This window comes from Tenrec ecaudatus, chromosome 1 (assembly GCF_050624435.1).
Source record: "Tenrec ecaudatus isolate mTenEca1 chromosome 1, mTenEca1.hap1, whole genome shotgun sequence".
NCBI lineage: Eukaryota > Metazoa > Chordata > Mammalia > Afrosoricida > Tenrecidae > Tenrec > Tenrec ecaudatus.
The window spans coordinates 225,068,120-225,080,404 of NC_134530.1; the positions used below are offsets into that span (position 1 = coordinate 225,068,120).

The 12,285-nt window shown below is 46.7% G+C and overlaps 1 pseudogene; it reads right to left on the bottom strand.

Moving 5' to 3' along the window:
- Positions 1-1,171: 1,171 nt before the first annotated feature.
- On the bottom strand, positions 1,172-1,896 carry LOC142439733 (small ribosomal subunit protein uS5 pseudogene; annotated as a pseudogene).
- Between the last annotated feature and the right edge of the window lie 10,389 nt (positions 1,897-12,285).

Below are 12,285 nucleotides of genomic sequence, written 5' to 3' on the forward strand. Positions count from 1 at the left end.
TTAGTGCATCAGCCTTAACATTTGAACCAAATGTGGGGCTGGGCGGGGGCTGCCTCAATTTCTGCAAGGTGGCGGCACCCCGAAACCTCTGTCAGGGTGAAAGACCGCGAGGACCCAGGCTCCTGGCCGTACCTCTCCCTGCCTTTCGTGCTGCCGTGGCTTCGTACGTACCCTCCCGACTTGTTTGTCTGTGGCAGAGAAACACATTTCTGTTGTGTTGAGACGTCGCGATTTCAGAGTTCACCTGCTTCCGCTGCGAGTGTGATTATGACTAACACAGCCAACGATCGAGCTGCTTCTCTAGTCCTAATAGTTTTCGGTCAAGTTCATCTCAACATCCTCAGTAACTTTGGGGAAATCTGACAAATAAAACAAATTAGGTATTTCCTATGCTGGCTAGCTATCGACGGATTCCTTATTTCTCAAGGAGACTGTGTGGCGCAGTTACTTGTTTCAGGATGCAGGAGGGAAGACGCTGCGATGGTGAGTGGTGGCTAGTGTTCGCTTCCCTACTAACAGTAAAGACTGATAGTACCAATACAAACGATTTCATTGTTAATCCGTGTGTTCCCCTCCCTCCCCTTTTTGCCATAGGGAAACACCATGGATCAATTGTTTCGTAACACATGCCAACCTTCCCCCTCCCCTTTTCCCCATAGGAGAAGGGTTGCATGTTATCAGACAAGAGTGGAAACGAGGAGAGGAAAGGATGCAGTTCTGTAGACTCCATCGGCACAGAGACACGCCCTACTCGTGGGCTCACCAGCACCCAGAGGCCCTCAGCCTCCCGTGGGGCAGGAAGAAGGGACGCGATGGAGAGCAGCGATTTCCCTGCTCTCTCTAAGTTCAAGACTTCCTCCAGAGCTTTGGATTCTGGCAATACAATGGATGTACCTTTGCCCATCTCCTATTTAATATACAGGGGGCTTCATAAAGTCTGTGGGGAAATGGGAAGACAAGACAATGGAATTTTGCCACGAACCTTTGGAAGCCCCTCACATGTTTTTTGCACTAACAGATGGATTTCTAATAGATATTCATCTTCCCCCTTTTCAATCTTCCTCCCAGTTCATACACGGATGAGGTTTCATTGGTTTGCACTAGATTTGTTAGATTATTATTAGTATTGTGACAGGCTCAATACACTTTATCATCTTTTATATAGCACTGATTACATGGCAGCCATGGCGAGAGCCTTGGTCCTCCGCACGGACGCTCTGGGGTGGGTCTTCATGTGATGGTTGGCGAATTCCTGGCAGGGAGACTTGGTGAGCCCGGTCTTTTTGCAGAGATCGAGGGTCCGATAGCTGTAGGTCTTGGAGATGGCATCCCAGGTGGCCTTAGTGATCAGGAGTGGGACCCCACCATCAGCAGCAGCTTGTGGAACAATGCCAGTGCCCCTGGAGGCAGGGATGAGATGCAACAGCATAGACTTGCAGCGACTGGCCACCTTGCAAGGAACCGTGTGGGGCTTGCCGATCTTGTGGATGATGGCTTCCTTGGAGTACTTGATGCCCAGGTTAACATGGCGGTTGTAGTCCCTGATGGTGGTCCCTCTGCACAGGCATGGTCTTTAGGGCCTCATCCTTAAGGGCCACCCCAGGAAGAAGCCAATGATTTTAGACTCCTTAATGGACAAGGCGAACAGGTGGATCTCCTCTGGGGAACTTGACTTTCATGTCCTTCAGAAGACCCAGCACGGTGACAGAGAGCCACTCCTTGTCCTTGGCTCTGCCTCTGCAAGCTCTGCGGCTTCGTCCACTGCCAAGACCAACCCACGCCATGGCTGCGACCCAGTCCTTGCAGGGCGCTGCTGAAAGCAGCAGTGGGAGCCACCGTGGGCTCCCGCTCCTGGTCCCCTGGCGCCTCCAGGTCTTTCTGCTGCACCGGCATCATCCGCCTTTTGGTGTTCTCTGGGAGAAGCAATTTGTTCGATTATTAAACCAGTTGTGTGAACAACAACAAAAACAAATAGCAACCATGAGCAGGAGCTAGTATGAGTTCACCTTTGAGGGCCCAACATTAAATCTGTGATTACACTTGTGGGGGTTGCTCTTTGGGAGAGTATAATCAGGAGGAGCTGACAGATGAGGAGAGAGGGGAGTGAGGTTTGCATGGAGCCCGGAGCCAGGCCTGTTGAAGCTGCAAGTCTGAAGTCTGAGGAGGAGGAGGGAAAGCAGCCCCTGGGTAGCTTGTCTAGGGACTTGGGCTCACCCAACAAATGGAATAAAGAGGTGCTTGGCTTGATTGGAGAGAAATGAGGTCATTCTGCTTGGACGCTGTACTTGAGTCATGCAGCCAATGGACCTGTAAATTGGGACTTCCAGTAGATTTGTTGTCTTGATTTCCTCAAAGCATCTGAGAAAGCCTCATGGGACCAATTGGTGGATTAAACTATAGCTGTCTCCGAGATGTATGAGCCCCCAATAAAATTATATATATAATTTTATTATATATAGCTGTCTCTATTATTTTTACCTGTGAGAAGGGCCTTTTTGGATACCAGTTGGGCTGCGACCTTGGCTCACCATGTTTAATGTTCTATGAGCAACTTGAGCTAAAGAATAGGAGCCAAGATACCTTTCTATACAGGTGCTATCTCCGCCCCTGTACCCCATAAGCCTTTAAGGCCCACGAAGGGGTGGTGGAAGAAAAACGATGGCAATGGGGGTCAGGGAACTAACCCACTTGAGGGGAGGGTATTGTTTATATCGCCACAGGACAGGGAGAATGAGACTAGACCGTATTCCAGTGTGCCCATCCTTGAGGGTGATATTCCTGCTCAGGGTAACTCATTCCCAGAGATGACTGCAGGGCTGGCCTCAGCTCGAGACTTGGTGTCCTCTTCCTAGATGACAGCACTGCAGAGGACAGCACTGAAGATACAGTTCAGGGAGAGTGACTGGTCTGACCCGCACACAGGGGCAAATCAAAAGGGGACTTCAACAGACCAGTGATGGGAGCGAAGCCACAAAGTCCCCGAAGTATCCTGATCATAGACTTCTGACTGGGGGCAGCACTTGGCATCCCATCTGAACTCGTTAGGGATTATTCACAAGGGGGCCAAACCTGGATGTTTAAAGGCATAACTGTGTGTGTGTGTGTGTGTGTGTGTGTGGCGGGGTGTTGTCACTAGACCTCTCCATCCCTGACGGCAGGAAGAGCAATGGGGATGTATCGGATGCTCGCCCTTTGGTCCTGAATGCTGAAGACTAGAAGGGTGCATGAGTTGCGAGGCAAGTGGGACCTGGGACATGCAGCTCTGGAAGAATGGAGGACTCGACTGCTGGTTTATAGCATGTCCTTCTCTTTATTTAACAGAGATAGTCATCTGCTCTATGTCAGGATCCCTGTTAGTCCTGTGACTACCTGTATGTTATGTATTTATTTTTGTTTGGTGTCTATATAAAATAGGCAGGGTAGGAATTTTACAGAGACAGTGACTGATCTGACAGTTCCTGGGCGGGGGGCATGAGAGGGGAGGGGGAGGTAAGCAGGGAGCCAACCATGATGGGTACAGGGTAAGTGTTCTGAAATTGATGGCGAGGAGGGTGTAGCTTTTCGGGTCATGTCTGATCAATTGAGTTGTATCTGGGAGGAATTACTCAGAGGTGAACAAAGGGTAGACACACATGATAGTGGGGCAGGAGGCAAAAAAGAAGAAAAAAAGGAAGAAGGGAAAACTGTAAATGTATAAATATATGTGGGCTTATTTATATATGTATTATATGCAAAGGCCACAAGGAAGCAGATGGACTTTGGGCCTCTCTTTGAATCTTACCTCAGCACAAGAACGTTTTTTTCTAATAATGTGGCATTGTATGATACCGTCCTGACACGGTCGCTGAAGACAAAGCAGGTGCATAAGCAAATGTGGTGAAGAAAGATGATGGATGGTACCCGGCTACTAAAAGATATAGTGTCACCTCATGATCACACAGGCAGGTCTGTTTCCTCCATGTGGGTTTTGTTGCTTCTGAGCTAGATGGCCACTTGTGGTGTCAAAGGGATCAGGTATCAGGCATCAAAAAACAAAGAAATCAAATCACTGTGAATGAGGGGGAGTGCAGATTGGGGACCCAAGACTCATCTGTAGGCAACTGGACATCCCCCAGGAAGGGTTGCGGGGAGGCGGCGAGCCAGTCAGGGTGCAGTGTAGCAACGATGAAACATGCAACTTTCCTCTAGTTCTTTAATGTTTCCCCCCACCCCACTATCATGACCCCAATTCTACCTTACAAATCTGACTAGACCAGAGGATCTACACTGGTACAGATAGGAACTGGAAACACAGGGAATTCAGGATGGATGATTCCTTCAGGACTAGTGGAGAGTGGCAATACCAGGAGGGTGCAGGGAGGGTGGGGTGGAAAGGGGGAACTGATTACAAGGATCTACATATAACCTCCTCCCTGGGGGATGGACAACAGAAAAATGGGTGCAGGGAGTGGGTAAGATATGACATAATAATAATTTATAAATTATCAAGGGTTCATAAGGGAGGGGGGAGCAGTGAGGGAGGGGATAAATGAAGAGCTGATACCAAGGGCTCAAGCAGAAAGCAAATGTTTTGAGGATGATGATGGCAACAAATGTACAAATGTGCTTGACACAATGGATGGATGTATAGATTGTGATAAGAGTTGTATGAGCCCCCAATAAAATTATTTTAAAAAAGATATAGTGTCTGGGGTCTTAAAGGCTTGTAGTCAAACAAGCAACCATCTATCAGGGAAGCAACAAAGCTCTCATGGAAGAAGCACACCAGCCTGTGTGATCATGAGGTGTTGACAAGAGGAGCATCAGAAGTTCAAAAACAAGCAACTAAATTGACGTGAAGGGGTGTGGATATAATGGAGACCCAAAGTCCACCTGTAAGAAAATGGGACAGCCCCTCTCAGTAGGGCCACATGGAAGGGCTGATAAATCCAGGGTGTGGTATAGCACTGATGAAGCACATAAACTATCCTCTAGTTCTTTAATATTTCTTCCCTTTACTATTATGTTTTTTGTTTTAATTCATAAATCATGGTAGATTTGCGTATGTTCATTCGTATATTTAAGATCGTTTGGTACATGGAAGTCAAGATCGATAACCCTTCAGAAACAGAAACAGGAGTTTAAGAGAAGAGAGTGCGGGGAAAGAGGGATAGGGAGCTGATAGCATTGGTGACTGTATAACCCACTCCATGGGATCAAACAACAGAACTGTATGTGAAGGGATATACCAGATTGTGTAATATATAGCAAAACAATGAAACAACAACTATTATAAGGGGAAAAAATAAGGTTTCCTGGGGAGTAGGGGAGGGGAGGGAGGGGATAAAGGGGAGCTGATGTCAAGGAGCTCAAGAAGAGAGAAAATGCTTTGAAAATGATGTGGTAGCAACTGTACAACACTCCTTGATGTGATTGAACTGTGGAATGTTATATCTGTAAGAGCTCCCAATGAAATGATTTCTTAAAAGAGCTATAAAGCAAAAGAAAAAAGAATAGGAGCCAAGTTTATCAAATCTAGGCCGTTTGCCCAAAATAACTAAGAAAGAGTAAAGCAAACAGGTATGAGTGTAAATGCTACATTTAAGATGTAAGAAGTCAGCGAGACTGGCTTGTGTGTAGGGGCGAGACTCCTGGCATCCCTGCATCTTCTTGCTCCAGGGATTCCGACCTTGTGCACCAGCATGCACCCAACCGGCAGAGCTCGCCACCTGAACTCTTCTCAGGAGTCCGCTGTCTGATTCCCTGATGGACACAGGGGCGATTGCCCAGGCCCGTGCTGCCAAGGGAGGGCCTGAGGGAGGCTAAAGAGGAAGAACTCAGGGCAGAGCTCCTCAAGGTGAAAGAGGGGATCACCCCTCTGTGCCAGGTCTTGCCAGCCAAGGATAGGCCCTGTGGGAATCTGAAGGGGATGTCGCACCCCTCTGCCCTGGGTGGGATGCGGAAGAACCTGCCCGTAGCAGGTTCTAGCGCCTCCAGGGAGAGCCAGGAAATGCTCTTGCGGGCAGGCTGGAGGATGTCGGCTGCGTTGTCCACTGTGGGCTCAGAGTAGAGCTGGAAGCTTGGCGACATGAGCAACTTTGAAACCTTCAAATGGTTTGAAGGTCCTACTGGAACTGTGAAGTTCAAGAGGACCTTCATAAGGCTGCCCAGATCATTGTGTGGATTCAATTCTGTCCCATCCTCCTGCCCCAGATAGGTGTCTAAAATCCTGGCCTTTATGCCTGTTGTGATAATCCCCCTGGGGAACAGGTTGTCTGTATTATGTGAATGAGAAGGATGAGTGTAGTGTGTGTCTTACATTAATTTCTTTTTGCTGTTGTGACAGGTGCCGTTAGTCAGCTGTGCCCACAGAATGAAGTACTGCCCAGGCTGGCATGCCCCTCACAGTTGCTGTGTTTGAGCCCATTGTAAAAGAGCAGGGGAGGGGCAGCAGGATGCCAAGTCACACGATGGAAGCCCAGTGTCAGAAGTTCTGAAGGTACACGGGCCCTCCTCTGGAGCTGGTGCAGAGAGATAGCCTTCCCCGACAGCCAGCACCCTGAGTTCAAATCTCTACCTCCCTGTTGAGAAAAGACTTGTTTTCGATTGGTTAAGGTCACCCACTTAGGGCTTTTCTGTGACAGAAGTCCTGGAGAACCAAGACTGTGGTGCAGATTCCCAACCACAGGTTGGCAGTGGAAACCCATCCAGAGGCAAACGTGTACTAGAAACTCAACCAGTATCTATTAAATTAAAAATATGGCTTTAAGAGAGAAATGACTAATTGGAATGCATCTTCGGAAAAATGCTGGGGTGGAAACATTTCTTTTACAGAATCATTTAAGGAACTGAAGACGATTTAGAGACATGAAGGTTTAGGACAGATGGAAACTTGAGGTTTTCAAGATTTAAGTGAAAATGAAATAGATCTATTCTAGCTGATCCCAGAAAAAGTTTGAATTAAACAACTGAGGGCAAATGATAGGGATGTGGATCTGGGCCTGAAAATAACAGGTAAAAAGAACTGTCCTTTAATGAGACCTGTTAATGAAACAGGTGGCTCCCACGGTAATGAGTTCAGCGTCCTTGAAAACATTCAGCGCCCACTGGGGGGTCCATCTGTGCCCATCCCGGTGGGTGCCAAGTGGCAAAGAAAGCATTTGCCAGCCTAACGCAACATATTTGTGATTTTATGGCCGTGGGGAGAGTGTCCTCGGTTGATCTGAAGCATCTATTTCACTTCTTCTTGTGCTTGGCACTGTTAGAGACCCATGATGGTAAGATTCATCCCTGCCCACAGGTGTATAGTCAGGTTAGAGGGGCCATGCCAAGCTTAAAGGAAGCGATTGGAAGGTAAAATGCTGGAGAATGTTATCTTAATATTTGGTCCAGGGATTTGGTCAGTGAGCAGAGATGCGAGTGTAAGTCTACTTTGCAGTGGAGGGCTTCATGGAAGAGGTGGCGTTTGTTAAGGGCTTTATAGGATTGGATACACTGGCAGAGGACGGGCCACCTCAGGAGGAATGGAAGATGGTTGAGCTCAGTGAGGAAAGTAGACATGAGCCAAGGATACCTACATGGCGTTGTCTACTACATTCACTACCCCTGTCTGCCACATAACTTGACGGGGCTCATTTCTTCAGGCAGAATCAATGAGGGAGACAGGCCAGTGTCTGGCTTGAGAATTTGCTAAGACCCAGGAGTCATACCCTGTGATGAGAGGGATGCACACTGCTGTCTATACCGAACTCTTGTCAACATTTGAGGTTCCTGGGATGAGTCAGCGGTGACACAGCAGCTCAGGAGGAGAAGCGGAGTGGGGAAGTCCCAGGATTAAAACTGCCTGACTGTGTATAGACGTAGGGCTCATCTATCTTTTATGCCCCTTGGGGAACTTTTTGCCACAAACAATGAAAAACCCCAATGAATAATACCCAGAAACTTCAGAGGTCGTTTTGATCTAGGATGCTATTTCACGGGCTCAACAAAGTCCTCAAAGATCGACTTCTTCCCACCGTCTGTCTTGTTACTGTCTCCTCTTAGATGGTTCTCTAGAAGGTTTCTGCAAGGCCAGGCTTCAAATGTTGACCACATTCAGAGGCAGAAGCAACAACAGCGACAACCCTAGTTTTCGTCCTTAAAAAATCAAATAAAACTTCCCCGTGAGGGCTCTCGGTCAACCTCTGCTCAAGTCTCATAGGCCAAGGTTCTACCCCTCACTGGAAAGGGAAAATGGAATTTCTGGGGCAGGGATTCAGAGATAGGATTAAAATCCACTTTCATTATCATGGAAGCAGAGGAGGATTGCCGTGCTTGGACAGCTATCAGGCTGCTGCATGTCCTTCCTAGTTAGGATGCTACATTCTTTAGATACCATGGAGACAAGATAGAGATGACCTGGTCAGTAGCACTTGCACTGCCTATCTTTTTCAGGAGAAAGAGACCAAGCAGGTTCGCCTGTGGATGGCTTATTGGTGGGGTGTGCAATTCTCACTGGAGCCAAAGGTGGTGGGTTCACTCAGATGGTCTTTAAGGCCACTCACAATCCTTACTATGAGCCAAACATTGTGCAATGCCTTAAGTACAGTATCTCATGCAATCCTCATTTCAAATCTGGAAGTTAAGGATTATTGTTTATAGATGCAGAAATGAAAATAGGAATTATGCAATTTGGCCCAGGGCAAGAGTAAAGTGATACAGTAGAGCATCCAGGGGGGACTATGAGAACATCTTAGCTGTAAACAAACACTTTGAGGGAAGGAGTTGCTGGATCCAGGGGCTCAGGACCACAGTCTGGAGCAGCGGTTCTCCACCTGCCTAACGCCACGGCCCTTTCAGACAGGTCCTCATGTGGTGGGGACACCCAACCATAACATTATTTTTGTTGCTACTTGATCACTGTTATTTTGCTACTGTTATGAATTGGGCGACTCCTGTGAAAGGGTCATTTGAACCCTAAAGGGGTCTCGACTCACAGCTTGAGAACCACTGGTCTTTAGGGACCTCAAGATCAATTGGCATAATTGTCTTTCATAGTCCACAGACTCTATATTCTATATCCTTCTTTGGTGAGGAATGATTGGGGGACTTACAAGCCCGTAAGTTGTCATCTAGGGTGCAACTATTGATTTCTCCTTGTCTGGAGTTAAAGGGAGTGAGGAAAATCAAGAACACATGGAAACAATTAGTCCAAAGAACTACTGGGCCGTTTGAGCCACAACCTCCACGAACTCCTAGAATCAGAAGGTACTTCTAGAACCAGAAGGCAAAAGGTACTTCTAGAACCAGAAGGTACTCATAGAAATAGAAGGCAGAAAGTACTCCTAGAACTAAATGGCACTCCTAGAACCAGAAGGTTCATAAAGAACTAGAAGGAAAAAGGTACTCCTAGAACCAGAAGGCAAAAGGTACTCCTAGAACTAGAAGGTTTGTCTAGAACCAGAAGGTACTCCTAGAACTAGAAGGTTCATCTAGAACTAGAAGGCAAAAAGTACTCCTAGAACCAGAAGGCACTCCTAGAACCAGAAGGTACTTCTAGAACCAGAAGGCAAAAGGCACTCCTAGAACCAGAAGGTACTCCTAGAACCAGAAGGCACTCCTAGAACCAGAAGGCACTCCTAGAACCAGAAGGTAGAAGAATTACTACTACCAACTACTCTGCAAGGGCTCACATTAGAAAGTTCTGGATAGAATAGGAGAAAAATGTGGAACAAAACTCAAAATCACAAAGAAGACCAGGCTTACTTGTAAGCTGGAGACTAGTGGACCCCTGAGACTGGTTCTTAGTCATCCTTCAGGACTAGAACTTGAGTCACCCTGTCCCTAAGGAGAATAGCCACACTGAGGAGGCAAAATACACACGCCTTAGTACAATGGACCAAACAAGAGGCGACAGGGGCAGGAACTGGCAAAGGACAAAGATAAATGGATGGAGGGAATGGAAACAGTGCTATTACAGTATGGGGCTTGCAATGTGTATAAATTATTCAATGGGAAACCAATTTGCTTTGTAAACTTTCACCTAAATCACAATAGAATAGTTTTTGTCTTTTGTTTTGTTTTGCTTTAAAGCAAGTGGCAGAGTGGGGGTTTGAAATCAGGTCAGTCTAAATATAAAATATGTACTTCGCTCATGTATCCTCACTACCTCTTTCTTCTACCCCTTGTCTGTCAGTGGTCATAGCTTGTGTGTTGTCATGATGCCACCAGTATGTCAAATACCAGCAGTGTGTAGGCCAGGTTGATTAGAGAAATAAAGGCAGAGATACTCATATGTGTGTAAGAGAGAGCTTTCTATCCTAGAGCAATTGCATATTTAGAAAACGTCCCAGCCCAGTCCGGATCAAGTCCATAATTCTGATGTCAGCCCATATGTCTGATACTAGTCCAAAAATTCCTCTTTAGACTCATGAAGCACATACAATGATGCCTAATGCAGAAAGATCACAGGCCGGTGGGTAAGAAGTCTTGTGGATCCAGTGGCGGTGGAATCATCTCAATGCTGGCAGGGGTCTCCACATGGCTCCTCCACCTCTCTGAGTGTCTCAACAGCAGGAAAGGAAGGCAGAGAGAGAAGGTCCCCTCCAGTGAGCTATTCATCTCTCCCTCATGCCTCCAAATGAGGTCATCGAGCTGAGACCTGATCGATAGGCTAAAGTCCACCCCTTCACTCTTATTACCCTCAAGTTGACATGAGATTATGTAACCACCACAAGCAGCATCGCCCACCCCTGATGGACAGGTTTCAGCAGAGTTCTCTGACTAAGACAGACTAGGAAGTCACATCTGATGATCTGTTTCTGAAAATTAGCTGGGTTTGATGATTGTCTGATATGGAAATGAGCCCGTAGGTTGAAAGGCACTCAGAACTTATTATAGCCCCAACAATGGGCTACATGGACACGCACTATGAAGCTGGCACAGAATTGGGCAACATTCTGCTATGCATAAAGTCACCGTGAGTCGGAGCTGGTGTGACAGCAATAACGGCTGCCACCTCTTTCTTTCAATATAGAGATTCCAGCTAATGGAGAGTGTGACTTAGACCAGTGTTTCTTGAATTTGATGAAGAACCAGAGAGTGAAGCAATTCCAGCCCATTAAGCAAAGGAGTAATTGCTTTGAAAGAATTTAAAAGAACTTCTAAAAAAACAAAAAGCAAAACCACAGATCAATACAGATATGCAAGATCCAAGTCCTGATTTTTTTTTATTTCGATCAGATGAACACAACATTACTCTGTGAAATTATTATTAAGTTTTCTAAATATTCTTGATTTCCGTTCTTAACATTGCCATAGACTGGCAGCAGACAGTCCCTGGACCAGTACTGATCTTCAGTCCCCCGGAGAAGTCCTGGCTGCGACAACTTTCTGACTGCTCTATTCTCTAGATGGCAGCTCAGGATATTGCTTGGGTGTGATGCTGGTGGTGAATTCCTGGCTGTTACGCTGAGCTGCTGGTCAGAGAAAGCCGTGCATTTATAAGGCTGTTTTCACTTGGCTCTCGATTTTCAGCACCAAGTTGTATTAGATGTGAAGAAGCCATTTCTGGATGGTGACACAGCAAGGAGACGGAGCTTCACGGTGATATGGGAGGTGGTAAAAGAGGATAGAGAACCGAGGTACCAGAAGGAAGGCTGGTCCTTGGAGAGTCGCCGAAAGTTTCCAGTTGGATGTGTCACTGCATGACTCATCTTGTAAAAAAAAAAAAGACAAAAAAAGAGCTTCTTGATTTGAGTGACTCTAAGTTGCGTGCGGTGAGGGCTTGGATCATCATTTTTCTGACGTAAAAATGACTTCAGTCCGGTGAGACGTATTTCTAAGCATATAGGTCCTTTCATTTATTAGGAAATTCCAACAAGTCTATCCTAGGGAATCTCAAGAAACTTAGGATTGTTTTCCTCCAACCCTTAGGAAATCTAGAATGATCTCTGCATGACATTTAGAATCCCCACAAACAATTAGTAGCAATAAGAGCCCCCCCCCCCCCCCCCCGTGAGCTCTAGGATGCTCACACCTGTGGGTTCCCTCCCTTACTTCACTCACAGGGGATTCGAGCACCTGTCTCCTACTTCTCTCCTTGTCGTCTCCAGAAGTCACTTGTGCTGCTACATGCCGGATGAACTTCAGGACACGTGTGTGTGACTCACTAAAATGTGATCTCGAACTCTCGGACTTCCATGTTTCCAGTGACATTTCCCTCTATCTCCACTCAGCCATCTACGCTGTTAGTCATAGCCTGAACTGTGCTATCTACAAAACCTCTCCACTCGGGTATCCCACTCTCTAACGGTAAGTTCCTGTCCC